The sequence below is a fragment of the Enhydra lutris genome, unplaced genomic scaffold (genome assembly GCF_002288905.1).
Source record: "Enhydra lutris kenyoni isolate GAN:26980312 unplaced genomic scaffold, ASM228890v2 scaffoldscaffold6, whole genome shotgun sequence".
NCBI lineage: Eukaryota > Metazoa > Chordata > Mammalia > Carnivora > Mustelidae > Enhydra > Enhydra lutris.
The window spans coordinates 34180372-34207490 of record NW_019154090.1 but is presented as its reverse complement, the minus strand read 5'-3'; the positions used below and the strand labels follow the sequence as shown (position 1 = coordinate 34207490).

The 27119-nt window shown below is 38.5% G+C and overlaps 1 protein-coding gene and 1 long non-coding RNA gene across 2 annotated transcripts in view; one reads left to right on the top strand and one right to left on the bottom strand.

Annotated features, from left to right (window-relative positions):
* The window catches only part of LOC111141433, a 47524-nt gene extending 26490 nt beyond the window's left edge, over positions 1 to 21034 (top strand). The window contains exons 2-3 of the long non-coding RNA XR_002640205.1: positions 20595 to 20641; positions 20868 to 21034. This is a non-coding gene — a long non-coding RNA (uncharacterized LOC111141433). The remainder of the gene's footprint in view (positions 1 to 20594; positions 20642 to 20867) is intronic.
* The window catches only part of LOC111141432 (phospholipase C beta 1), a 671787-nt gene that overhangs the window by 2689 nt on the left and 641979 nt on the right, over positions 1 to 27119 (bottom strand). The gene's annotated exons all lie outside the window — the stretch shown is intronic.

The following is a 27119-nucleotide window of genomic DNA, read 5'->3' as shown; positions in this document are numbered from 1 at the left end:
AGGCATGCTGTTCAAGTTTTGCTTCCAAGGCATATGAGGAAGGGAAGACTAAGCAAAGGGCTTGGTGTTGAGGAAACAGCAGATTTCTGTTTTCCTTTAGGTTAGTGTGGGGTACCTTCAGCATTAGATACATTGTATGTGACCTAGTGGTCAATTTCTCTTAGGTCCTGGTAGGCAAGACCCCAGAATGCTTGATAGTACTGTTTCTTTTTTGAATTTATATACAAAAAAGAATGTGAACTGTGAAACAATGTCAAATACTTAAATGAACATTTTTGAATAATTTTTTAATAATCTAATTCTTAAAATAACCTAATTTTGATAATTATGATTCTGCACCCAATTCTAATGTGTGAGGTCTTCCCTGCATACCACAAAGCAATTCCCTAGTTACCAGCTGGGTGTCCAATAATTTAACTCAATTCTGATATTATCTACCTGGAGATAGCATCAGACCCTACAAGTTGAGAGCTCAGTCCTATGGGGCTGTCCCCACCCACACCTCATGTCTGAGGTCAGTTTCAAGTCCAGGTAGTCACCTGTGATTCTGACTAACTGGATACAGACTGGCAATTCCAATGAACCCCTCCCCCACCACTAGTTTTGATTAGTTTGCTAGAGTGGCTCACAGAACTCAAACATTTTACTTACTAGATTACTGGTTTCGTATAAAAGTGTGTAACTCAGGAACAGCTAGGTGGAAGAGATGCACAGGGCAAAGTATGGGGAAAGGGTGTAGAGCTACCATGTTCTCTGAGCACCCATACTCCCTGCATCTCCCTCCACATGTTCACCAACACAGAAAGTCTTCAACCTCCATCCTTTTGGATTTTCATGGAGGCTTCATTGCATAGGCATGGTTGATTATATCATTAGTCCTCGGTTATTGACCCAGCCTCCTGCTCTCCTCTCCCTGGAGATTAGGGGTTGGGACTGAAAAGTCCAACCCTCTAACCCCAAGGTTGGTTCCCCTGGCAATCAGCCCCTATCTTTAGGTTATCTAGGGCTTTTGAAAAGTTGCCTCTTTAACATGACCCAAGACATCTTTGTTGCTCATCCTTTAGGAAATTTCAAGGGTTTTAGGAGCCCTGTGCCAGGAACTGGGATGAAGACTAAATATATATTTCTTATTGTAAATCACAGTATCACAGTAATAATAATTAAATAATTATTTAAAATAATTTTAAATTGCTGACTCAGTTGTGGCTAAATCACAGTTTTAGTGGACTCTTCTTTTATCATGGGTTAGTGGTAGATTATGTTGTATTCTAAACTAATAAATTAAATAATTTATTAACTAAATTAATTTTGTTTAATTTATATTATGTGCCATATTTTGCCCTTTTAAAAAAGTTATTCAGTTATTAACAACTTAATTACAAAATTGCATTTATTATTAAATTTCAAGTTAGAGCTTTCCTTTTATTTGTTTTTCCTTCTTATAAATGGAACTCTTATTCATATTAAGAAAATATGAAGGGCAAAATCTGGCTCTGTTCCCAAAAAGTCCCATCCATCAGGAGTTTTTTCCAGCCTACAGGTCACAAACTCAGATGTTTGGGGAGACCAGGCAAGTCTTGAACATAAGTAGGAGTGGGGGGGAGGGCATGCTCTGTATAAGGGGGCAGCAGAAACCCAGTTCTAGCTAAATTTTGCAGGACTCTTATTTTTCAAGAGAAGTCAGAAATTTAAATTTTCATTGAGGACCTGATTTTTTACTGTTGGCAATCAATTTGAACCTCATGAATTCTACTAGGCTTATGGAGTGTTTCTAACTTCTGTCCTAGTAGATTTAAATCCGGCTTCAACCAGAAAACTCTAGAGACTATGGACTTTCAATTTGGATCCCTCCTCATTCTGCCTCCCCTCCATCCTGAGCTTCACATCTCTCCTCCAAACACCAGAACTTGTTCTTGATCACCCTTCTGCTGGGGTTCAGTGTTATCCCATCTCATTGCCACATTCTGGTTCACATCGTCACTGAATATTGAGTGTCTACTCTGTGTAACTCAAGCTGTAGGTTCTGGGGGAATGCTAGATTAATTGCACAATGATAGCAATGTCTCACCCCTCCTGGTACTCATGGCCTCAGCAGTGTCTCCCATGAAAGAGTGGAGTGTATTTTTTTATCTCCCTGAATCTAGGGAGGCCTTGGGATTGCTTTGTCCCATAGAATGTCAGAGTGACAGCATGCAGTTCTGAGCCTAGACCCCAAAAGACTTCATGTGGTTCTGCTCTCACTGTTAGAAGCGCACTGAGCCATTAGGTGACGAGGCTCAGGCTAGCCTCCTGCAGGAGGAGACACATGACCCTGTTGTCCCCCCTCCATCACTTCGACTGACTATCAGACATGAGGGCGAAGCTATTATAAACCAGCCAGCCCTCAGCTGACCCACCAGCTAAACATAGGTTTGAGTAAGGCTACTGAGACCAGCTGAGCTTGACTCAGACCAGAACTGCCTAGCTAGTTTATAGACTCATGAGCTTAGTAAATGTTTATTGTGTTATGCCACTCAATTTTGTGGGTTTTTTGTTAGGGAGAAGTAATGTGACAGTAACTACACGAGATAGTAGGAGAATGCAAAGTGATGTCATATATGGCCTGGTTCCATGAGACACTCATATTTTATTTATTTATTTATTTATTTGACAGACAGAGATCACAAGTAGGCAGAGAGGCAGGCAGAGAGAGAGGAGGAAGCAGGCTCCCTGCTGAGCAGAGAGCCCAATGTGGGGCTTGATCCCAGGACCCTGGGATCGTGACCTGAGCCGAAGGCAGAGGCTTTAACCAACTGAGCCACCCAGGCACCCAGGCACCCCGAAACACTCATATTTTAATTCAGCTGGCCCCATCTTTTCATTGCTATAATCTTAAAACACATTACTGAGGGACATCACTACAGGACTGATAGATCTTCATGAAAAATCTGATTTTGGAAAATATGCTTTGGAGCTTTTCTATAACATTAGCAAACATGAGCTTGCTTGATCTTAAATTTATAAGATCTATTCTTAGGAAATGGGCAAAACGAGGGAAAGATATCATCAAATTTGATCTCTAATTTTAAGGCAAATTGTTACATTACACTTAGGTATTAATACATCAGAACATGGCCAGAGTTTCTTTAATTATAAGCTGAGTTCTCCAATTTGACTAGCCAGACTGAATTTCTAAATATCTCAGTTAACATATTTTTCAAACCATCTTGCCTACTCATTGCTTTTGTGAACTCTGGATAGCAATACAATCAGGTTCAATGCTTTTAGCTCTGCCTGAGTATAATGTCCAATATTTTTGCACTTGGGATGCTTTCCTACCTCTGACAGTTTTTCAACTGCCTTAAAAAAATAAAGTAGAGATTTGATGTAGTTTATGCAAGGTTTTTAGATTCATAAATGTAAGTGAAGACCAAGGAGAAAGTAAAGTTACTTATGTAGGTTAGTTTACAAACAGGGGGGAATATAATGTATATGAATATAATGTAATGAATATAATGTATATGTGGCATAAATATAGAATAAGACAGGTTACTGAGTTAATAAAGAGATCTAATCAATACCAACTTTCTAAGGAAACAAACTGAAACCAGAGTATAGTGAGCTACTGTGGGATAATAAAGACAGAAGAACTGCTAAAACTTAAAAGAAAAAAACAAATTCTATAAAGAAGGCACAGACACATATTTAAGGAGAACTTTCACTTTGAACTCAGGTCCAACTCAAGTCATTTTGCCTAGGGAAGTATATTAAAGACCTTAATATAAAACAAAGCAGGGCACCTGGGTGGCTCAGTAGGTTACATCTCTGCCTTCAGTCAGGTGATGATCTCAGGGTCCTGGGATGGAGCCCTGCATCAGGCTCCCTGGTCAGCAGGGAACCTGCTTCTCCCTCTCTCTGTGTGTGTGCTCACTCACACCCTCTCTCTCTCTCTCTCTCTCTCAAATAAACAAATCTTAAAAAAACAAAAAAACCCAAAACCACACACAAAGCAAAAAAATCTTAGGGAAAATTCTGGGTGAATAATTGCATTATTATAGAGATAGAGGTTTATTATATAGGTGTAAAGATCTTCTCAAGGAAGATAGATAAACTGTAAGCTACAAAGAAAAAAATTGATTAAGTATGTTGTTGATTCTTAAAAAGTATGGGGAGGGCAGGGGCGCCAACCCCCCGCACTGCCAAAAATCCTAGTCAAATTTTTAACTCCCCCCAAACTACGAATAGCCTTGACTAGAAGCCTTGCCAATAACATGAACAGTCAACTAACACATTTTTGTAACATGTATTTTATCTTATAAGCATTGCATATTATATTCCTACAATAAAGTAAGCTAGAGAAAGAATGTTTTTAAGAAAATCATAAAGAGAAAACACATTTACAGTACTATACTGTATCGAAAAAAGTCCGTGTACAAGTGGACCTATTCAAACCCATGTTGGGGGTCACTATATTTATCTAAATGAAAATCATCTTTTTGGGGGATGAAAAAATGAACAAACCTCAAGCAATTCATAGGAGAAGTGAAAATATCCAATATATATTTGAGAAAAACCTCACTCTCATTGACAGTATGGAATATTCAATAGCACATTTTTTTTAAGGAACATATTGGTAGGGAAAAAAAAAGTTTGTTCAAAGGAGCATTAACATCTGGGGAGAAGTGAACATTTTCCAACATGAGCAATAATCTTATATCTGTAATATCTACAAGAAGGAGAATGCACATAGCTTTCACCCAGCAATTCCACATTTGGGAAGGCAATCTGGCCCAGGGAAACGAGAGCACTAACATATAAGGATGGAAGCATCAGGAAACTTACTATCGCATTGTTGTAGAGGTAAAACCCAAATCTACTGCCACCACACCAAAAAACAAACCAAAACCAAAACCAAAACCCAAAACCAAAACAAAATCACAGCCACAATCACAAACCCCTGAAAACAACTGTAATAATAATGTTGATATTTTGCCAAGTGTGTATTATTATTGTCTATCCCTCTTTTTTTTTTTTTTTCGTGAATCATTTGAAAATAAATTTCAGATATCATAATGCTTGGCCACCACACCCCCTAAAAATAAAAACATTTTCCTACATTGTGACAATACTTTAATCATGTCAAGGAAATTGATAATAATCTTTAATGTTACCCAACATCCATCCATGTTCAAGTTTTCCCAGAATCACTCTCCCAAATTTTCTAGCTTTTTTTTTGGACCGGAATTCAATCAAAGTTCTTGAATTGCATTCAATTGTGATGTCTTCCTCTCTCTTCCCTCTTGAGTTATTTATTGTTTTAAAATTTTTTATGGGGGCGCCTGGGTGGCTCAGTGGGTTAAAGCCTCTGCCTTCAGCTCAGGTCATGATCCTAGGGTCCTGGAATGGAGCCCCACGTCCGGCTCTTTGCTCTTTGGGGAGCCTGCTTCCCCCTCTCTCTCTGCCTGCCTCTCTGCCTACTTGTGATCTCTGTCTGTCAAATAAATAAATAAAATCTTAAAAATAAATAAATAAATAAATAAAATTTTTTATGACTTGGCTTTTTTGAAGAGTCCTGTTCAATTTTCTTATAGAAGGCCCACATTCTGAATTTGTCTGATTATTTCCTTGGGGTGCCATTTAAGTCAATCCTGGAAAACCTATCTTTCCTGTAAATGAGAAATTAAGCCTGTAAACTTGATCAGATGGGGATTAAATAAACATTTGTTTGGACAAGAAGAGTCAACAGGTATTCTTTTACATCTCATATCATAACATATTAGTGAGGTGTATTATGATGTGACCACATTATCGACAATGCTGAATTAGATCACTTGGCCAAGAGTGGTAAATAGCACACTTTAATTTTGTCAAGACATTTTTTTTTCTTTTGCTTATTGGCAATTATTCTGGGGGGGTGAAGCTCTGGATCCACAAAAAGTTTCCTTAGCACCCTTTCATGAAACGATTTTCATCTATCTTATTAGGAGTCAATGACAATTTTCTAACTTTTTTTTAAGCTAGTATTTTATTTTGCTCTTCTGTAAGGAAGAGCTTTCCCTTTTCAGGTGGAAATGAACCAGAGTTCCTCCTAAAAAGGCAGAGCAAGCATTTAATTCTTTTCCTTTGATTCATAAATATTCTGAGTAAGGTGTTAGGACAATAATAATTTCAAAAGATAACAAATGAGTTTTCTTTCCCTTTTCTCTCTTTATCTGAAAATAACTGCAGACAATGTATTTTTATTTCCAATCATTCCCTTTGTTTAAATCAGTTGCACTCATTATTTTTGAGCTCAAATTTTCCCCATATAATGCCAATAGAAGCCCTTTTAGGGCATGATCCTAGGTCCTTTTGACATGTCCTCATTGGGTTTTGAGCATTTGATTGCTTTTCTAGATACAGTAAGATAACTCAGGCACCTCTCATGCTTTCTCTGACTCAGACCTGGAATCAGCTACTTTTCCAAGGAGGCTTTGTTGGAGAAGGCACTGGGTGCTAAAAGTGCTCGCTGCTACCAAGCTGTCATTGTGTTTGGGCCCACAGTGGACATTAGGACATATATTTTTGAAAAATTTTTAGTATATACTGATATCTGAAATTTAAATGTAACATTAAATAATTTTTCTTAAATCCTTTGATTTTTTGCCTTTCCATATCTCTTTTATTTTGGAACTAATTTTGCATATTTTGCTTTCTGGTAACAACATATATTTACCCATTTGCTTTACCTTTTCATATATATGGAAATAGTTTCAATATTGTGATCTAGCAATAAAATAACCATGTGAAGCTTAAGTCGTTCTTGACGTTCTGTTTTTCACGAAATAGATCCCACCTAGGATGCACAATTAAATTAATTTGCAAAAATTCTCCTGAATTAATTATATTATTTGATTAGTTACACTATTTTTTTAAAGATTTCATTTATTTATTTGACAGAGGGACAGAGCACAAGCAGAGGGAGCAGCACAACGAGAGGGAAAAGCAGATTCTCTGCTGAGCAGAGAACGCAACGTAAGTAGGGCTCAATCCCAGAACCCTGGAATCAGGACCTGAACCAAAGGCAGATGCTTAACTGACGGAACCACCCCTAATTATGTTACCTTTTATATACACATAAAGCCATTTGTTTCATTTGTTTTCTCATTAGACACTTTAGATTACTTCACTTTTTTTTTTTTTTCTTTCTCTGGAAGTATTTGCTGTATTTTAAAAAATGTAATTCCTCACAGTCTCTTAACCCTTTTAAAAATATGTCTGGTTTTGGGGAAATGCATGTGTAATATGGTACTGAAATTATCTTGCTCAAGATATTTTAAAAATTTACTGTTAAAGATTAGGGAAATAATAAAACTCACAAACAAGCAAAAAAACCCCTCAACCCCCCACCCAACCAGCAGAAACATCAATAAAACAGAGTTTCTGTAAAAGAAAACATAGGCTTCTTCTTATAGAAATGAAACACAGCCAATGAATGTAAAACAATAAATGGCTATGAAAATAAGTGAACATAATTGTTACTGTGATAAATGAAGTAAGTCTATATACAGTTTTATATGTACTGTGATTACAGCCATGAGAATATTTTTTAAGAATACAGAATTACTGGGGCGCCTGGGTGGCTCAGTGGGTTAAAGCTCTGCCTTCAGTTCAGGTCATGATCCTAGGGTCCTGGGATGGAGCCTCGCATCGGGCTCTCTCCTTGGCGGGAAGCCTGCTTCCTCCTCTCTCTCTCTCTGCCTGCTTCCCTGCCTACTTGTGATCTCTGTCAAATTAATTAATTAATTAATTAAAAAAAAGAATACAGAATTACTTTGAAAGAAAATACTAAAATATAAACTGTTGGGACTGAGTATTTTTATTTTCTCTATTTCTCATTTTTATGGTAATGTGATTATTTTACTTTTAGCATGAAAATAGCATTCCAAAATAAAAACAAATATTAAAAAAAAAAAAAAAAAAACCAGAAAAGTACGAAACACTGAGCATGGGATAGAGTGACCGGGAAAATTAATAGAGTGACCGGGAATTAATGCAAATATATTTTTTAAAGATTTTATTTCTTTATTTGACAGACAGAGATCACACGTAGGCAGAGAGGAAGGCAGAGAGAGAGGGAAGCAGGCTCCCTGCAGAGCAGAGAGCCCGATGGGGGGCTTGATCCCAGGACCCTGAGATCATGACATGAGCTGAAGGCAGAGGCTTAACCCACTGAGCCACTCAGGCGCCCAATGCAATGCAAGGATTTTAAATTCAACATCATCAATCAATCAATGAGCTAAAAGACTGTGGGAAAAGCATTAAAATACACACACAGAGTGGGTGGTTTAAAATCACCCCTAGCCACCTTGCAGACTCATCTTATTTTTAGAATAATCTCATGAATTTTTACATCAACCAAGAATAGAAATAACAAGATCATATAAAAGTTACAGAGGGAGGTCAGTCCAGTTAGCAGGGGATTATTGGAAAATCACATGTGGGAAAATGGGACCACATGACATATCCCAACCGTTACAGATTGTGTCGGTTTATTTGTTTTCCTCTAAATTTCTTTAGAACAAATTGCAATGGGACTTCAAGTCAAAATGTCTGAGTGGAGAGATTCCTTCTTCTACTCTAAACAAGGAAATGCTAAGTAAAATAGAACACATACATTTTATTAAATTGATAACTGAGGTTTTTTTTTTTTTTAAGATTTATTTATTTTAGGGGTGACTGGGTGGCTCCGTGGGTTAAAGCCTCTGCCTTCGGCTCAGATCATGACCCCAGGGTCCTGGGATTGAGCCCCGCATCAGGCTCTCTGCTCAGCAGGGAGCCTGCTTCCTCCTCTCTCTCTCTCTGCCTGCCTCTCTGCCTACGTGTGATCTCTATCTGTCAAATAAAGAAATAAAATCTTTTAAAGAAAGATTCTTTATTTTAGAGAGAGAGAGAGAGCATACGTGAGAGCGGCAGAGGGAGAAGGAGTGAGAATCTCAAGCAGACTCCACACTCAGTGCAGAGCCCCACCTGGGGCTTGATCTCACCACCCTGAGATCGCCCCTTGAGCAGAAACCAAGAATCAGATGCTCCGCCCATTGAGCCACTCAGGAGCCCCTGATAACTGAGTTTTAATACTAGAAAAGAAAATCCTTAAGTCACAGGAATCACAAAGGAACTCAAAACCAAGAGGTCCCCAGTGGCAGAAGAGATTCTCTATCTTAGAGCACTGAGGTTTTCATGTTCGAAGAAGATGGGAGAGAAAGCCTAAGAACTGGTGGTATTGAAATGGTGAAATTGTCGTTTCCACACTTGATAGGCCGGCCAGGAAATCTCCATCCATAATCTCAGGGACAAGGTGAAGAAGCCAGCAATTCATGGGGTCCATTGAAGGAAAAAACTTCAACCATGAAGAATCAGGAGCCCAAATCAGCAGTGTGAGGGAGTTCGGTCTCTAAGTTCATAGTACCCTTATAGACTGGTAAACCAGTTCCCATAAATCAAAGCCAAAACTTAAAAAATCGATAAAACCCATAAATTCCCTGCAGATGGCCCAGCAAATTCAGACTGTTTGGATTTGCCACAGTGCGAGGCAGTAGTGATCCCTACAGATAAACAAATTCCCACTGAACATGAACTCAAAGTTCAAAGTCACCAACCACTCAAGTAAAATGCAGCATCTGTTTAACCTTGTAATTTCAGGTTGCCATTGGCAACTGAAGTCTAAAGAAAATAAGTAAAAGGTGAGATGAGTGTTTTCTAGGTCAAAACGAAAAATACTCCATACCTAAACAGAAATAAATTGGATAGTTCATGCCAATGTGGAGGAATACAGTTAATTGACAAGGGGTATAAATTCCTGACACTTTTAATCAAGTCCTGAAGTATGTTGCATGCCTACATTTTTGGCATATTTTTCCTAAACAATTATATTTGCCTAAAAATGATATTAAAATTGTTTCATCATTTGAACAAAGACCAACTAGCAATAGAGCCCATTACAAAGGACTAGGAAGACAATCACAAATTAAACTGTTGTCATTGATCTTTGGAGAATTCAAAGATCTTTGGAGATCTTTGGAGAATTCATTGAGGTAGATAGATAAGATTCTCTGTCCATGAAAAGTTCTTGCATCTTCCAAATATGACCTTGGCAGCTCTTCCAGATATGACCTTGGCAGCTCATTTACTATCTTGGAATTGAAATCTCCTCATATATAAAATGGGGATAGTAATGCCAGTTTCCGCAGATTGTTGTTAAAAGGTTTAAATGACATCATATGTGCTAAAGTAATTAGCATATTGTGCTTGCTTATTAATTCTGTATAACTTCATTTATTTTTTTTAAAGATTTTATTTATTTATTTGACAGACAGAGATCACAAGTAGGCAGAGAGGCAGCGGTGGGTTGGGGGGGTGGGGTGTGAGGTGGGGAGGAAGCATGCTCCCTGCTGAGCAGAAAGCCCCAGGCAGGGCTCAATCCCAGGACCCTGGGATCCTGACCCGAGCCAAAGGCAGAGGCTTTAACCCACTGAGCCACCCAGGCGCCTTTATAACTTCATTTCTAAAGAGAGAGGAAAAAACATAACTTGTAGCCGAGAACATCTGGAACCCTAAGTGGTCTTTGTTCTTCCTAGTTGTGTCGTTTAAGTCATTACTAGGTCAACACAGCTCAATTATGGTATGTGTTGGATCTCACTTTTAAACTATGTTCTGGGCTGTTGTTGATTTGAAGCACTTATCAACAAATAATATTTTTGAATACTCTGATTGGTGTAAGGCCCTGTGTTTGGTGCTGTGAAGAATTAAAAAATTAGAATCTGTCGTGGGCGATAAGTGATAGGTATAGGGAAAATAACAAGTTGGGCTGAATGGGTTCTAAGACAAAAATATACAACAGATGTTAAAAATGAATATTGCATTGGGAAATACTTTGATACAATACAAAGTATTTGTAGAGGAGATGGGACTTAAAAAGTGGGAACCTTGTAGGATCTGCCAACATCCTTGTTATTATCATTATCCTGGGGCAAAGGCTTTCAACCTTCAACCTACGGTACATATAATAGTTGATATTTACGAGGGGAATGGAGTTTTCTAGCTGTAACCTCCTTCTTGCTTGTGCATTTTAATGGTATATGGTAGAAGAACATATCTTTGAATCTGCTCTAATATATAACAATTAAATGATTACTAGTGTCTTTCATCTATAATTAACCACAGATTATAATAGAAGGGACCTCACAGTCTGTGACTGAGAGTCCTTCTTTAAAAGATGGCTGTGCGTCGAAAGTGACAAGACGGGAGAGCTTTACATCAGCATGTCTCAAAAGTTAACGTAGACATAAAGTACCTGATGATTTTGTTAAAATGCGGATTCTGACTCAGTAGATCTGGAGCAGGTCTTGAGATTCTGCTTCTCTAAGAAGCTCCCAGGTGATGTTCTCGTTGCTCATCTAAGGACCATTTTTCTGAACAGCACCACTTTAGACAAAGGGCTCCCATCAAAGTGCTCCTTTTTTGTATCCCTCCTCAACATTTTTCAGGGGTTTGAGTCATATAATAGGATTCTCTTTGTAAATCTCATCTCCCCAGACCTCTGGAGGTGGTTAATGTTCAGGTGTGGATTCAAGGTGTTTGTTGGAGGCTGCTGTGTGAAGGTCGAATGAGGGGTAAGTCTGCAGAGGTGAAAGATGCAAGGATCCAGGATAAATAGGCAATGAATTAAGTACTAAATGCTAAGTAGATCCCAATACTGAATCAACAAAAGAGGAAAGACAGAAGCTAGAGATCATGTGATTTACCAAGCATAATCCCTATAGGCATTTGCATTTTAAATTTTATTTCACGTGAAAAGCCAAATGCACTGTGACATAGATCTTTTGTGTCAAATCCTCTATACACCCATACACTCCATGAAATTGCCCATGGAGGAAATCTGCTCTTAATACAGCAAAGAACATAATCAGATTCCTGTGAATTTTTTCCTAGCTACATCCCCATTCTTTCTTCACTGTCCTTTCCCCAGTACACCTCTCTTGAAATGCCTCAGTATCTTAGCCTAACCCTTAATTTATACCTCCTTTGATTTTAATATGTATTACAGAACTTCCTTTGTAATCTTCTTACGGGTGTCTAGAGATTACTGTAGAAATCTTTGAAAGGGACATTAGCAATTATATTGTCAACCCTTCCAAGACTTTGTAGTATTAGAAAGGTATTTTAAAAAATTACATAGTCAAATCTTTTCCTTTAACTTGGTATAAACCTGTGGCTGAAAGAAGTTAAGTGCCTTTCTCAAGGATACGGCTTGCTAATAGTAAAGCTAGGACCAGAACCTAGTTGATTCTCCTCTTTTGTAAACTGGATTAATGGCCTCAGTGCATCACCTCTCTCTCTCTCTCTCTCTCTCTCTCTCTCTGTATCCACAGCCTTCGCCTTCTGAGCTTAAGTTCTTCTTGCTAAAGCAATAGAGGCTATCTCTCTACCCTTTGACTATGAGGTGTCATGTGACTTATTTTGGCCCATAGGTGTCAGCAGACATGGCCCAAGGAGAGACTTGAAAAAGCACTTGTGCATTTCAGCTTCCATCCCTATTACTTTGCTATGGTCATAGGAACATGCCTGGTCTAGGCTGGTAGAGGACGAGGCACATGGAACATAACTGAGTCACCCCAGTCATCCCAGTCACACAGCCTGAATCGTCCAAGATCAACCAGCAGGTTGCTGGTAGGCTGATACAGAAACAAGCCCAGCTGAGATCAATAGAGTCACCTACCTAAACTATACTTAACCATAAATGTATGAACAAGCCCAGGTAAGATCAGCTATACTCAGCTCAGATTGGCTGAACTCTGCAAATTCATAAACTACATAAATATTTATAGTTGCATACCACTGAAATTTTGTGTTTTTCAGGAGTGTTATTGTAGCATCTCCCCCATGACCTCCATAATTTCTCTCAAAATTCTGCGTGACATTCTGGGGCATTGACATGGGGTGAATTGTTTGTCCTGTCCCAGCAGCCATACTCGTGCTGCTTGGTAGATGTACCACCACCACTCAGCATCTAAAAGCAAGTTATACTATAATGGGAGGCAATAATTTTGCTACTTGGCAAGCCACTTCATCTCAGTGAATGTATGTGTTCCAGGCTATTTTTGTGTCTGTCCTGGAGTATTCTCCCCTTATAGGTGCCTACTATGAAGGCCTAGGAGTTTTCTATTTTTAATTAAGTGCTTTCTGTAGGATGACTCAGCTGGGGTCTATCAGAGCTGGGAATAAAAATGATTGTGAGTGAGGAAAAAATTTTTATTTTGCCGAAATGAGTAATCATAGGCCAGTAACACCTTGTCAAACTGAAAGTTACCACTGTACTTAAAATACCAAAAGATGGTTTAAATCTCTGAAGACCCATGCTCTGGGCCAAAGAAGTTAAGAGACTTATTTTATAACTTTGAATGAATGCACATTTAGCATATTATTAACTGTCATCCCTTAAATAAGGAAACTGAAGCCTGCCACTCCTCTGTTTTCGTGTAGAATCAAGATCTGAACACTGAACTCTTGCCACCTAATCCAGGGCTACATCCCCCCATTCTAAGCCAACTACCATTTTGTAAAAACAGAATTAGTGATCATCTCAGTAACCTGCTCTGCTGTACGTTGAGAGTAGAATCACCAATAACGCCACTGTATTTTCCTGGTGTGTCTAGGATTTTAGAATGCTTTCACAAAATAATTGGAAAGTGTCTTTTACTGAAGAATGATGATAAGGAAAGGTTCCATGGCATAGGGGCTTACTGATATGCTGCCCTTTTAGTAACAGGATACAGGATCTAGAAAACAGTAAGGACTCTCAACCAGCTGCAATGAGCCTGGTCTATTTCTCAGCCTTCACTGGGTTTTTCTATTTGCATCTGCCATGCTTAGAAGACACTGACTTTTCACCGCCCCCCCACCCTATGTAATTCTTCAGCCTAGGATCTGTTTATTTGGTCAGCTGGTTGTTTTCCTCTTTGCTGTTAAGTGCAGACTAATTTAATCATATTATTTCTGTAAAGAGCCATATACTACAAGAAGGAATAAACAAATGAAAAATTGGAAGAAGAACAACATCCTAGTTTACAAGAAAAAAGAAAAATCTCTTGGGGATAAAACCAAGCTACTAAATAGTGCTAGTAAATTACAATGACATATAGAAGAATAAAAATAATGATGATTTAATTATAATTTACTGAGTGCCTATTATATGGCAGGCACTGTTCTTAGGACTTTTTTTTTTTTTTTAAGATTTTATTTATTTATTTATTTATTTGACACAGAGAGAAAGAGTACAAGCAAAGGAACAGTAGAGGAGAAGCAGGCTCCCCGCTGAGCAGGGAGCCTGATGTGGGGCTCAATCCCAGGAACCTGGGAACATGACCTGAGCTGAAGGCAGATGTTTAACCAACTGAGCCACCCAGGTGTCCCAAGACTCTCCATGTATTAACTAGTTGAAACATGTTCATTAATTTCAGAATCTCCCAATTCATATATCTCTGGGGCCAAGAAACAACATATATCTGTGAATTACATTTGGTAAAAGGCAACAGAGAGGCAACAAAATCTGGGCAGGTCACCAGTTTATGGCTCAGGGTAGCAGCACTACAAGGAGCAAGGGCATAACAGCGAAGGGTGATCTACGCCCATTGGTAAGAGGCTAAGAAAGACCACACCAGAAGAATCCTGTTCTCTCTACCACACAAACCCTATAAGAATCAATAAAAAGCTTCAAGTCAATTGAAATAAGAGGTTGTTCAAAGGCTAATTATTTTTAGATGAAGTGTGCATTTCTTTTCCATCAAGTGGAATGCCACCAGCGGGGAAGAATTGAATTTACATTATGAATTCAGTTCTTACACTGAGTCATATTAGAAACAAATGTCTATAGTGCAAATGGCACACAGCCACCTCAGATAAGGGGGAGTTCCATTAAAACATTCTCTGGGGGATGTCTTGGGCTGGGATCCTTTGAGACATTCCAGAAGTGGTCGCTGACAGTTTATTCTCATGGAGGGTCCTGTCCTTGTGTGGGTCCTCCTTTGGATCAGAGTGTCCTCATCTGCACACACCTTTGTCTTAACTCCTTTTAAGATTTACACCAAGCATCCATAATTATCTACCTCGAGCCCTCACTAAAAATGCTCTCTTTTGACTTAAAGCCTGTGCATTTAAAAAAACAAGACATGGGCTGTGTCAAATGTCCTGGAATGAACTCAGCCATGTCCCTGGAGAACGCCCTTCTCCTGATCACCTAAAATTAGTTTTGGTTTTTCTTTTTCTTTTTATAAATGTATATTTCAGGAGAGGTTAGCAGTCCTAGGGTTTTATCAGGATAATTGATTTTGATTCTTAGGGAGCGAGTATTTCGTAATTACATAGTCACTCCTTCTAAATATAATGTTTATATCTTCTGGTTGAATCACTGTGGTTTTAGGTTGGCTGTTTCCAACTTGATCTGAGAATAAACTAGACTGAGAATAAACTAGACACTTGCTCGCTGGCCTCAGGGGTTTTGAAAAGTCTGATGGTCATTCCTGAATTCCCCATCCAAGGTGAAGTTGGAAACTATGATGGAATTTCTCAGAGAACAAACTGAGGCAGAACCAGGTAAAAAGGTAAATGAGTGTCTGGGGCTGGGCGGGAATGTGGTGACCACAGAGGGCGTTCCTCCGCTACAAAGAGCAGCCACCCAATCTTGCCACCTAGATTGCTGCCACGTGTATGCCAGAGGTTGCTACCTCCGAGTTTTTTCAAAAGATGGTAGCGATCTGGATTTTCATGTTACGTCTTCCTGTTTGTCGGTGTTGGCACCCAGGTTAGAAATGTATAAAACACTGTGTGGGTCTGGGGTGCTTGGCTGGCTCAGTTGGAGGAGACTGTGACTCTTGATCTTGGGCTCATGGGTTCAAACCCCACATTGGGTGTAGAGATTACTAAAAAAAATAAATAAACTTAAAACAACAACAACAATACCGTGCAAGTCAATTTACAACCTCTGAAATAGCTAGGTAGTGTATTCCACGGGTTTGCCTTTGGACTTGATCTAAAAGTCTCCTGAGGCCTCTCTACTTTAGGACTGGCCTTCACCCTCTTTGCTGAATAAATGTAAACATAACTACATGGTGTTTGTATCTTGAACCTTTGATAAGACACCAATCACTGGGAAGGCAGAGACACTTCACTTAGCTCCTCTGGAAGGTATTTGCTGAATAATCTGGGATATCTGCCTATTCTCCTATTTCCTCATTTGCCAACTTGTGGTGAGGTGACTGTGCTAAATGCATAGGGTTTGGAATGGGAAATCTGATAAACCTAACTGCAAAGTGTTTTGATACAAATGTCTTTTTTTAAAATTCTTCTAGTCTAGATCCTTCTGCTGATGGATCCCTTTTTTTCAAGAGTTCTGCAAAGGTGATTTGGAACACAAAGTGGTTACTCCATTGTCTTTATCTTTGAGGTCTTGTAAAAGGGGCAGTTGATTTAGAGTAATTCTAGGTATAGCAGATTTGAATTCCATTATCTTGGTCAACAGTGCAGAAAATGACGAATTATGCCCCAAAACATTCCTTTTCCCATGGTGTCTGCTCTGCCTGTGTCTGCTACAAGACCTTCTCACTGTCTTGGCACCCAGGATTGGCCGTTTGACCAGTTCTTGCCTCTAGAGTTCAAGGCAGGACTTTTTAGAGGCATTCGAGGTATCTACTGTTTCTTTCCCTTTTCCTGCAAGGGCCTAGCAGATGGTGGAGTCACATTATGAGAAGAACCTGGTCCTCTGAATTAGCATGCTATCCGCCAACCAGAAAGACTGTTACAACCAGACTGGACTTTGTTACATGAAAAAAAAATAACAGTCTATTGTATGAAGCAAGTGACATTTTGGTACTGTTTGTCACAGCAGCTAATGTTATGCTAACCAATACATTCTTACATCAATAATTTCTGTTGCACGATTCACATTGAGTTTAGGGGAATGCTGAACATATATGTAGATATTATAAGTGTTTCTCTTATTTATGATTCATCTTTATTAGCCAATTTTTATACCATAAAGATAGCCTCTTAAAGTTGCTTGGGGGCTCATTTGATTATTATGAATTTAAAGTAGCATTAGAGAATAATCCTAACAATAAATCTTGAGCACTTTATAGCTATAAGACAGAAAGAGCTAGTGTTATGAAACCCAGAGGCATTATTACTTTCCATCACTCTTGATCTATTTCTCTTCTACAAGGAAAATGCAGGCATGAAAAAAAATCTCCCTTTTCTTCTCTTGTTATCACTGGATTAAAAGTGTCTATGGAACCTATAGTGTGTGGCTATCATAAAGTTACTCCCGTAAAGGCAGCAGAAGGTGACTTGAATTAAGTACTATTGCAAATCAGTGGTAAAATATGATTCCTTTTTCTTTTGCTTAGATAACAAGGCAGAGCTAGTCAGCTAAATCTCATTTTCTGCTTCTACCTTCCCATCAACTGACAGTCCCCTGGCATGTACAACCCTGTGGCTGCTTCCAGAAACTTGGGTGATTTCTTCAGATTATCCAATATGGAGGACTAAAAGCCCTTCTGACAGATCATAGTCATCCTTACTTAATAGGAATAAATATCTTCAGGGAAATCTACTGGTGTTGGAAAGTCTAGTAGGTTCTCCCATGTCTGTTCTCGTTCTTGGTTGGCCTTGCCAGCCAGAGAGCCACCATTATCCCAAATCATGGAACACAACCTGATACATGCAGTACAGGACTGGATGGCAAATGCCACTGTTTCATGGCTCAGTCTCTACATTTACTCGTTTCTTTGGCCTTTACTTTCTCAGACATTCATTGATTTATTCACTCATTCGTTTAAAATGTAGTGAGTCCTTTCCATTACCTGCCACTGTGACTAATACTAAGCATAGAGATATGAATGAGAGACATAGCTTTAGTTTCAAGAAGTCCCCAGACCAGTGGGAGGATATGAAGCCTAAAACAATGATGTGATATGCTGAGATGAGTACCAAGATAAAGTTACAAGCAACATGCAATAATAGCACAAAAGAGTTTCCCTGTTCTTGGTGTCACAGAGTAGGAACTACCTGAGACTCTAAGTACTGGACATCACTAAACTCCTGTCCTTTTGCACACCTGTCCAGCTGACTACCACTAAATTTTATGAAGGGCCCACCTGTGTCACTTTCTGCCTACTCTCTGTGCATATCTAATTACATTACAAAATAATTTAAAAAGGAAAAATATAAGATCGTACTTCTTTCTGTAATAAGATAAACACCAAAACGATTAGGGCAGTTTGCAGTTTGCAGTGAGCAAAGTGTGTGCAGTTACACAGGACATCAGCAACACCTGAGATCTTGTTAGAAATGCAAGTTCTCAGGCCCACACCAAATGTACTGAATTTAGAAACTTTGGGTGTGAGGACTCAATCATCGGTGGGTATCATTCATGGCTGATTCTGATGAATCCCAAAGTTTGAGAACCTCTGATTTAGAACATGAAGAAGTTGCAGATGATTCCTATATCCATGGATTGTTGAGAATTATTCATATATTTAATTATTAAGTTTTGCCAAGACAGGAGTGTCAGATTAGGAATTATTTTGTAAGCCTAAAAACACTTGACTGTTGTCGAGGTACGTACATCAGATACAAAGCACTGGGTCCAATGCCATCAAAAGTTGAATGATTAAGGCTATAACAGTATAATCTTGGGGGGCTTTTCACTCAATTCTGAGGTTTGCTATAGGAGTGACTTTAATTGTCCAGCATAGAACTCTGCAGAATAACCACTCAGTACCGACTGCCGTATTTCCAACTGCCCACTTTCTCTACTAGAAGTGGCACCCAGGAATTGGCATATGTATACCCAAGCTCCCTAACCCTTGGATGGAAAAACGGTAAGATGAATGTTCTGAATGGTCCTCCAGAGTTCCCTATTAGGCCTGAGCACCAGTTGCCCACAGTTGTAACTTACTTGATAATAAACACACATTCTATTGGCTGCCTTCGCTTTCCTACTTCACTTCCCTGCTCCCTACTAGTTTCCTGGGATCATGTCTAATCATTTTTATTTGGTATTTATTTAGTTAGTTAAATCCCAGTATAGTTAGCATACACTGTTGTATTAATTTCAGATGTACCAGACTCTGAAGCAAGGATGGGAATACAAGGAGTGTTTCTGAGAAGTGATCCCAAATGAGATATATCTCCCACTTCTCAGAAGAACTCCTTGTACTCACATCCCTGTCCTGGGGTCTGCTTCTGGGGGAACCCAAACTATGACATTAACTTAGTTTGAATTTATTAGCTGACATATTTTAGGTGTGTGCAAATTGCAGCGATTTTCATATGGTTGTGTCCCAGTGTCTGATGCATGTTGATATTATGTGACTTGCTTATAAACTACTTGAGCTGAAGATCTATTGTCAATCATCCAATGCCTATATTTAAGTTGAAAAATGCACATTCCTTTCTACATCTACATAGCTCTACCTGGCCTTACAGCAGTTAAAGTCAAGCAGCAATCCAAGTAAATTTGAATTTGGCTATCCTTTGGCCCTTGCTGTACAGACCTTCATCTCAGTGGTCATATATAATATAACAGGAGTTCAAAATGCTATGAAATTATTTCTGTGAGAAGAGAAATTGATGTACCAGAGAAAAGAAAGGCTGAAATGTGCCCAGCATAGTGATGCTGCACATTTATTTCCTCTTCATCCAGCAGCATATGGAATAGAGGGATAAACTCAAATGCCAATTGGTTCTGCTGTTTTTGTTACATAACATTTCAAGCGAAAGAAAGGCTGTCAAGAAAAAATTATGCTGAACACTGAGATGAATAAATAATGTGTGGTAGACTGAGCATATTCAAAAAGAGTTTATTCCATCAGAAGAAGACCCAATGTTTTCTGTTACAGCACTGGACTTAATAGCAAAAATATAGCAATATCTTCAAGAAAATTGCTTTTGCATAAAAATTGAATAATAATACCAGAGATATAATGAATCCATGTTTAAAGGAAAAGGCTTTTACTTGAAAATAAATATTTAATATCTAACTGTCAAAATGTGTATTTTCAATGCTTCTTTAAATAACTAAAATGTTAATTAGCATTTTTTTCTCTTTAGACTGCCTTTTAATCAAATGCTCTGTCTCAAAGAAAATGACCCATCTCACCAGTTAGTGACTTTTCCACCATTTATGCCTCAAACAAACAGAATAAGTGCATGGTTCTTTACTAACAGTTCCTGTGCCTTGATCAAATGTCACTAATAAAAATACACAAATTAAAATTGTTTGCTTTATACAAGTATGTTTGCATTTCATACTTGTGATCCAAATGCAATTAATATTTTCAAGTAGAAATGTCACTGATTGAGACATGAAACCTGATTTAAAATATAGTCTTCTGGATTAAAATACAGCCAGAAGAGAACTGGCAGTTTGGCTTTCTTTCCCCTTTACTCATCCACAAAGTTTTGTCACCTTCTTCTCCTCCTCCCTTAGAATATTTATTTTTATTTCTAATATTTAGTTAATAAATCAGTCACCAACTGGAAACCATATAACAGAATATAATTACAAATTTGTCTCTCAGGTCAAAGATGGACACCATGATGGTATGGACTCTTTCAAGAAAGTTAGGTCTTGGGACGCCTGGGTGGCTCAGTTGGTTAAGCAGCTGCCTTCGGCTCAGGTCATGATCCCAGCGTCCTGGGATCGAGTCCCACATCGGGCTCCTTGCTCGTCAGGGAACCTGCTTCTCCCTCTGCCTCTGCCTGCCATTCTGTCTGCCTATGCTCGCTCTCTCCCTCTCTCTCTCTGACAAATAAATAAATAAAATTAAAAAAAAAAAAAAAAAGAAAGTTAGGTCTACTATGAGGTCAAAATAATGTGTTGAAAGTCAAGCAACTGGTTGGAATTAGTTTCTAATTGAACTTGGAAACTCATTGATGATTATCCTATCAATATATGAACTCTTCTTGTGAGTTCTCTTAAAACATCAGGAAAATCATGTTCAAGAAACAACTATGAATGCACTGATAATATACCAACTTCTTGAAGAGAATAAGCCTTAAGATGCTTTTCCTAATTCACCCAACCTGGGTCCCTGTGGAGGTATGTGGATTACTCCAAGTAAGCACTGAATTGAGGAATGAATATTTATTGAGCACATACTGATGTATATAATTGGCTCTAGGGAGTTGTTTGAGAAATCTTGATTAGTATATAAGTTGCTTCTTAAGGGTCAGAAACTTACAAAAATATGTCATTGGTGAGCCAAGGCAAAATTCTATAATGACACAAGCTAGTCATGCAAGATGGATTGCCGAATCAGTGAGTATTATTCATTTGGGAATTGTGGATTACTGTAGAGAGACTTGACTCTGAGTTATTCTATGAAATCAAAGTCTACAGTTACCACACATAAAACAAACTGATAACCAATGCCTTAAGCACAAGGATTTTCTTCCACTAGGCCTTTAGTAACTATTCTGTAATGACTATGACTATTTATTGGACATTTATTATATGCAGGGTACTAGGTTAACCGGCAGGCATAGATTATCTCTGGGGATTTCTTCTTTAAATTTTCCCATTCTTCTAGGATGTAAGTACTATTATTATTTGATGGATAAGTGACACAGCTGGTAAATAACGAAGTCAGAATTCAAACTCAGTTATTCTTAAACAACAACCTCCAATTATGTATAATGACCTCCTCTCCTTCCAAGCACAAGCAAGAAGCCTACATATTTATATTCCCTCAATGACTTGCTAGAATAAAAAGTTGGTAGGAGCTTTTTTGTAGGATAAAAGAGGAACAAAGGGAATTTTTTTTATTCAGTTGCATAATCCATAACCTTTGCAAGAAAATATTTTACTTGGTCTAATAGACTTCAACTTGAAAATATTTTACTTGGTCTAATAGACTTCAACTTGAGTCTATACTGGAAAAAAAAAGAACTCAACAAGAAACAAGAAAGATTTTTGAATTAACAGGAGACTGAGGTAAAAAATTCAGAATGTCTTCAAAAGATAGTTAGAAGGCCATCTCTAGAAGAAAAAGTTCTCCAACTCAGCTGTATGGCATAAAATCACTTCCTAAAGCCTCGATACTCAAAGTGTGGTCTTAAGACCAGCAGTATTGCCTCCTACTCACCACAGACCCACTGAATCAGAATTTGCATTTTTAACAAGATCTCCAGGTAATTCATATGTATATTCAAGTTTGAGAATCATGGGTTTAGAGATACTTGCTATGATTTTCATGATGTGGATAGAAAGCTGAACAAGTGTAGGCTGGGCTATTTTGAAGTATTTTCTATTTGTCAGCAGAGGATGCTGACAAAGGAAGTTGCAGATTTGGTGTTTCTTTAAGATGAATTACAGTTACTGAGCCAATCAAAAATGAGCTCACTCTTCCTAACTGCTGGCCTCAGAAGTGCATGAGCCAGTTAGGAATAGGGAGGGACAACCTATCAGACACGGGTTGTGTTATGGAGTTACAGTAATCAAGAGATTGGTGCAGACACAGGATAGACAAGTTCACCAATGGAATAGAAGAGGTAGCCCAGAAATTGACCCATAGATGTATGGAACTTTGATACATGAACAGGGTGGCATGGCAGACCAATGGGGAAAAAAAGAAATTATTTAATGGATAAAGTTTTGAAAGATGGCCATCTATTTAAATAAATATGAAATTAGATCCTCACCACACACTAGGCCCAAAGATAAAATTCCGATAAAGATTTCAAAGCCAAAACTAAAACTTTAAAACTTTTAGAAGAAGTATAAATAAATATATTTCAGACCTTGGGGTATTTAAGAGTTACTTAAACAAGCCTCAATAGCTAACATTAAACATTAGAGCAAAAATTAAGTGCTTAAAATTACAAAATTTGTTAACCCAATGACACTGTGACTAAAGTAAGGAACAAGTTATGAACTGGCAAAGACGTTCACAACACACACATCAGATGAAAGCATAGTATTGAGAATATATAAAAATTGCTATAAAGCAATAAGAAAAAATAACCCAGCTGAAAAAAAAAAGCAGCAGATACAAATAGGTATTTTACTTAAGAAACATACACGGCTAAAACCAAAGCAACAACAAACAAAAAATGAAAGGATGATTATTTTCTTCACTTCATCAGAGAAAGACAGAAAAGACCACAATGCTGTATACCATCTTATATCTATCTAAATGGGAAATAGTAAGAAGACAGACTTGAATATCAACTGTGGGCAATTGTCTCTCATGGTCCCTCAAGAGTCTCTCATGTACTATTGAGGGAAGTGTAAAGTGGTACAATTACTTTGAAAAACAATTTTGTATCATTTTACAAAACTGAAAATTCACACTCCCTATGACATAGCAATTCCACACTTTGGTATACAGCTAAGAAAAACTCTTAAACAGAGTTTGCATACTAGGGGAAATGTGCAGGAATGTTCATGGCAGATCTGCTTGTAACAGTGATACCCTGGAAATTCCTAAAATGCCCATTAACAGGAGAGTGGATACACAAACTGTAATATATTCAGGGAATACAGTGTTAGAAGTCATAGCAAACTGGGGCCACAACCAGCAGTGTAGATAAATCGTATAGACAAATAATTAATTTTATTTTTAAACATGTATTAGTATATACATAGAGAGAAGTGCTTATACCATAAGGGTAGTAGGTTGATTTTTAAAAAGACTGCATTTTCTCACTCTTCACTTGTGTCCTTTTTGTATGTGAATATAATATGGCAAAAGGGACACTGTCTCCTTTCTCAAAATGCCTCCTCTGCTTCCACTCTTGCTTTTTGAACCCTGCTACCGGCATGTGAACAAGATTGAGCTCGCCTACTGGCAAACGAGAGGTCATTTGGAGAGATCTGTTGTTCTAGTTGAGGCCATCTTAGACGGGCCTAAAGCCAGCTGACCCCCAAGCTTGAAAGACAGTCCAGCCAAGGTCAGCAGAGTGGCGTACCTGGCTTTTAGCTTATACACATGTATGAGTCCAATCAAGAACAGAAGAATGTCCTAGCTCACTGACTTATGACTAATACTGAATACGTACTGTTTTAGGTCACTGAGTTTTGGAGATGGTATCAACGAGAACTGGTACAATAAATGTGTGGATTTGTGTTTGTTGTTGTTGCTGTTTTCACAAAGTGACCACATCCATTAAACCAGCACCCAGATCAGGAAAGAGGATATCACCTGTACTCCAGAAGTCCCCTTCCTATCACCTTCCAATCACTAGCCACCCTGTCCCCCACCCAAGGCAGCTATTGCTTCAACTTCATAAACTTGTAATAAACTGCATATACTTTTTTGTGTCTGGCTCTTTTCACGTAATATTTTGTTTGTTAAAGTCATCCATTACGCTGTATGCTGTTGTGAACTGTCCATTTTCATTGCTGTACCATATTAAATTGTATGAATACGTTACATTGTATTTATTGATGTAACACTTGATGGACATTTGGCCAGTTGCTATTTGAGGCTATTATGAACAGTGTGGCTGTGAACATTCTAGAACATATCTTTTGGTGAATATATGTGCACTTTCTGTTGGGTTTATCAATTTATTTTTAAGTGAAAAACAGGTCTCAAAAGATTAAATATGCTATAATACTGAATTATGATACATTTACATATATTCTCATAGTTCAGTATGATACTCTTAACTTCATTTGATGCTATTTTTGAAGTTAGAAACAACTAAAGCCAAGAAATAAAATACTACAGGAATGTCAATGAAACATCATAGGAATACACTTAATATGATGTATATATATGTATGTGAATATATGTATATATGTATTATGCACATGGATGCATATACCTATGCAAATATAAAAGTATAAGAATTCTACATATAAGATTCAGATTTACCTTGGAGGATAAGAGGGTAGGGGAACAGAGACAGGGATACCAGACAGGGAGAAGCCAGTGTTCTAGCTTTGGTGTTGTGTAATTATTTCCCTGATATTAGTGGCCAATATAGTCTTACATGGATGCATGACAGGGGTGCATCAGGAACTAAAGATTATTATTTATTCAATTCCATACACCTGATGTCTACTTAAACTGAACACGTGTAGGGCTACCAAAATAAAGTAGGTAGTTAGCACTAAGGAGTCCCAAAAAGTCACCAATCCATATGGTAATTTTATATTTGAAAAGACTGAAGACCATAAAGTGTAAGTGACTTGCCCAAAGTCATTCAGATATTTTCATGACATGAATCCAGTGTAAAAAAAGTACACATTAAAGGTAAGGGTTTTTCTCCTGTATTCTTTTTATTATTATTATTATTATTTTAAGATTTTGTTTATTTGACAGACAGAGATCACAAGTAGGCAGAGAGGCAGGCAGAGAGAGAGAGAAGGGGAAGCAGGCTCCCTGCTGAGCAGAGAGCCCAATGTGGGGCTCGATCCCAGGACCTTGGGATCATGACCTGAGCTGAAGGCAGAGGCTTTAACCCACTGAGCCACCCAGGTGCCCCGTTCTCCTGTATTCTTTATGCTTGGTGTGAATTCTGTTTCCTTATAAATGCCTAGTTCTGATGTTGAAAATATTGCCACCATAGTCTCCAATCATACACTTCTCATTTCCTTCTTAAAATAAGATGTTGTTGCTTTCCCCCACTTGGAGAATATTCTTTCTTTGGTGATGTTCTGAACCTTCCTATTAAACTTGCTAGAATGCAGAACGGGGAAATTAGAGAGGTGGGTTGTTTTGTTTTGTCCCATTTTGCCAGAAATGTCATTACTTGCAACACATTTCTTGTATTTCTTAGAAGTTGGAGGGAGCCCTGGGTCAGGAAGAACTGGTGATTTGGAATAAGTTCTGTTGCAGCTGGGTGAACTTGGCCTTTATAGACTACCCTCCCAAGTCTAAATCAAGAGAGGGATTTGGCCACAGAATTACAATAGAAATACTAGCATCGTTTTCCCACTTCCTATTGCTTACATAAGAGCACAACTTGAAATATATTCTTACCTTCATTTCTCTTACTCTAGAATTGAGGGGGATGGGGAAGACCTGAACCCCACCTCACCCCCATTTCTGAAATGTCTGAATCTTCCTCCCTTCCAATCCCATGCTCGAGAATGTCAGGAGGGAAGGATTTCCAGATCAATTCTACATTTTTGTCACATCCCCTTATTAATCAGATGTTTTTGCTACTTGCACAACAAGAAGAAATTCTAAATTCACTGTGCACACATCATTTAAAATTTCCCCTCTCCCTGTTATGTTATTTAAACTTTTCCTACATATCAATTAGTTTGAAATAATAAGTCTTTAGGCTATCCATTAATTGCTGCACTGTAGTCATGATCTGTATTTAAAATTACGCAAGGAAAATTAAGCTGCAGCGGGAAGGAGCCTTGGCTAACACTGAAGGCTTCTTAGCCCTTCAGAGAAGCAAAAGGAGATAATGGGGACAGGGAATACACAGGAGGCTCCTCTCTGAGTTTGTCATTTGCCAGCGTGGGCTGTGAAAACAGACTGCTCCAGCTGTAGGCTCTTCTTCCTCGCTTTTCAGTTTTCATTTTGAATTCTTACTGTATTTGGTCATGCCCAGGCAGAAGAAAACGGTTGTCAGCCAAATGTCCTTTTCTAGTAGAAATTTATTATAAATAGTCTGAAGGCAACGGGCTTCATAATGAATTTCCCTATCCTGCCTCCCCTCTTCTGCAGCACCCTCCCCGCCCCCACAAAAGCAACACAACTCAGTCTGTAATCTTGGGTTAAGTCTGTGGGAGGTGAAAGGGGGTGGATGGAGGGAGGGGGGAGAGAGAGGAGAGGTGTCCCAGCAGTCAGCCTTACCCACCAGTGTCTTGACTTTAGTCAACGCTGTGGTTTTAGTGGAAGAAATATTACTCGTAAGGCAACAGAGGTGGCAGGATTCCCTGTTGCTTGCCCAGAACCCCTGGGGTTTTGAGGATTCATAAGCTTCCCTCCCTCCCTAATCAAGGCTCTAGGCTGTGCTGGAAAACATCCTCTGCGATCTGTCTGACCCAGTCCCGCCTTGCTAAGTGGTAGTTTCAACAAGTGAGGACCCTGGGATTGATTTTTAAGAGCTGGAAGGAGGAAGATGGAAAGAAAGTG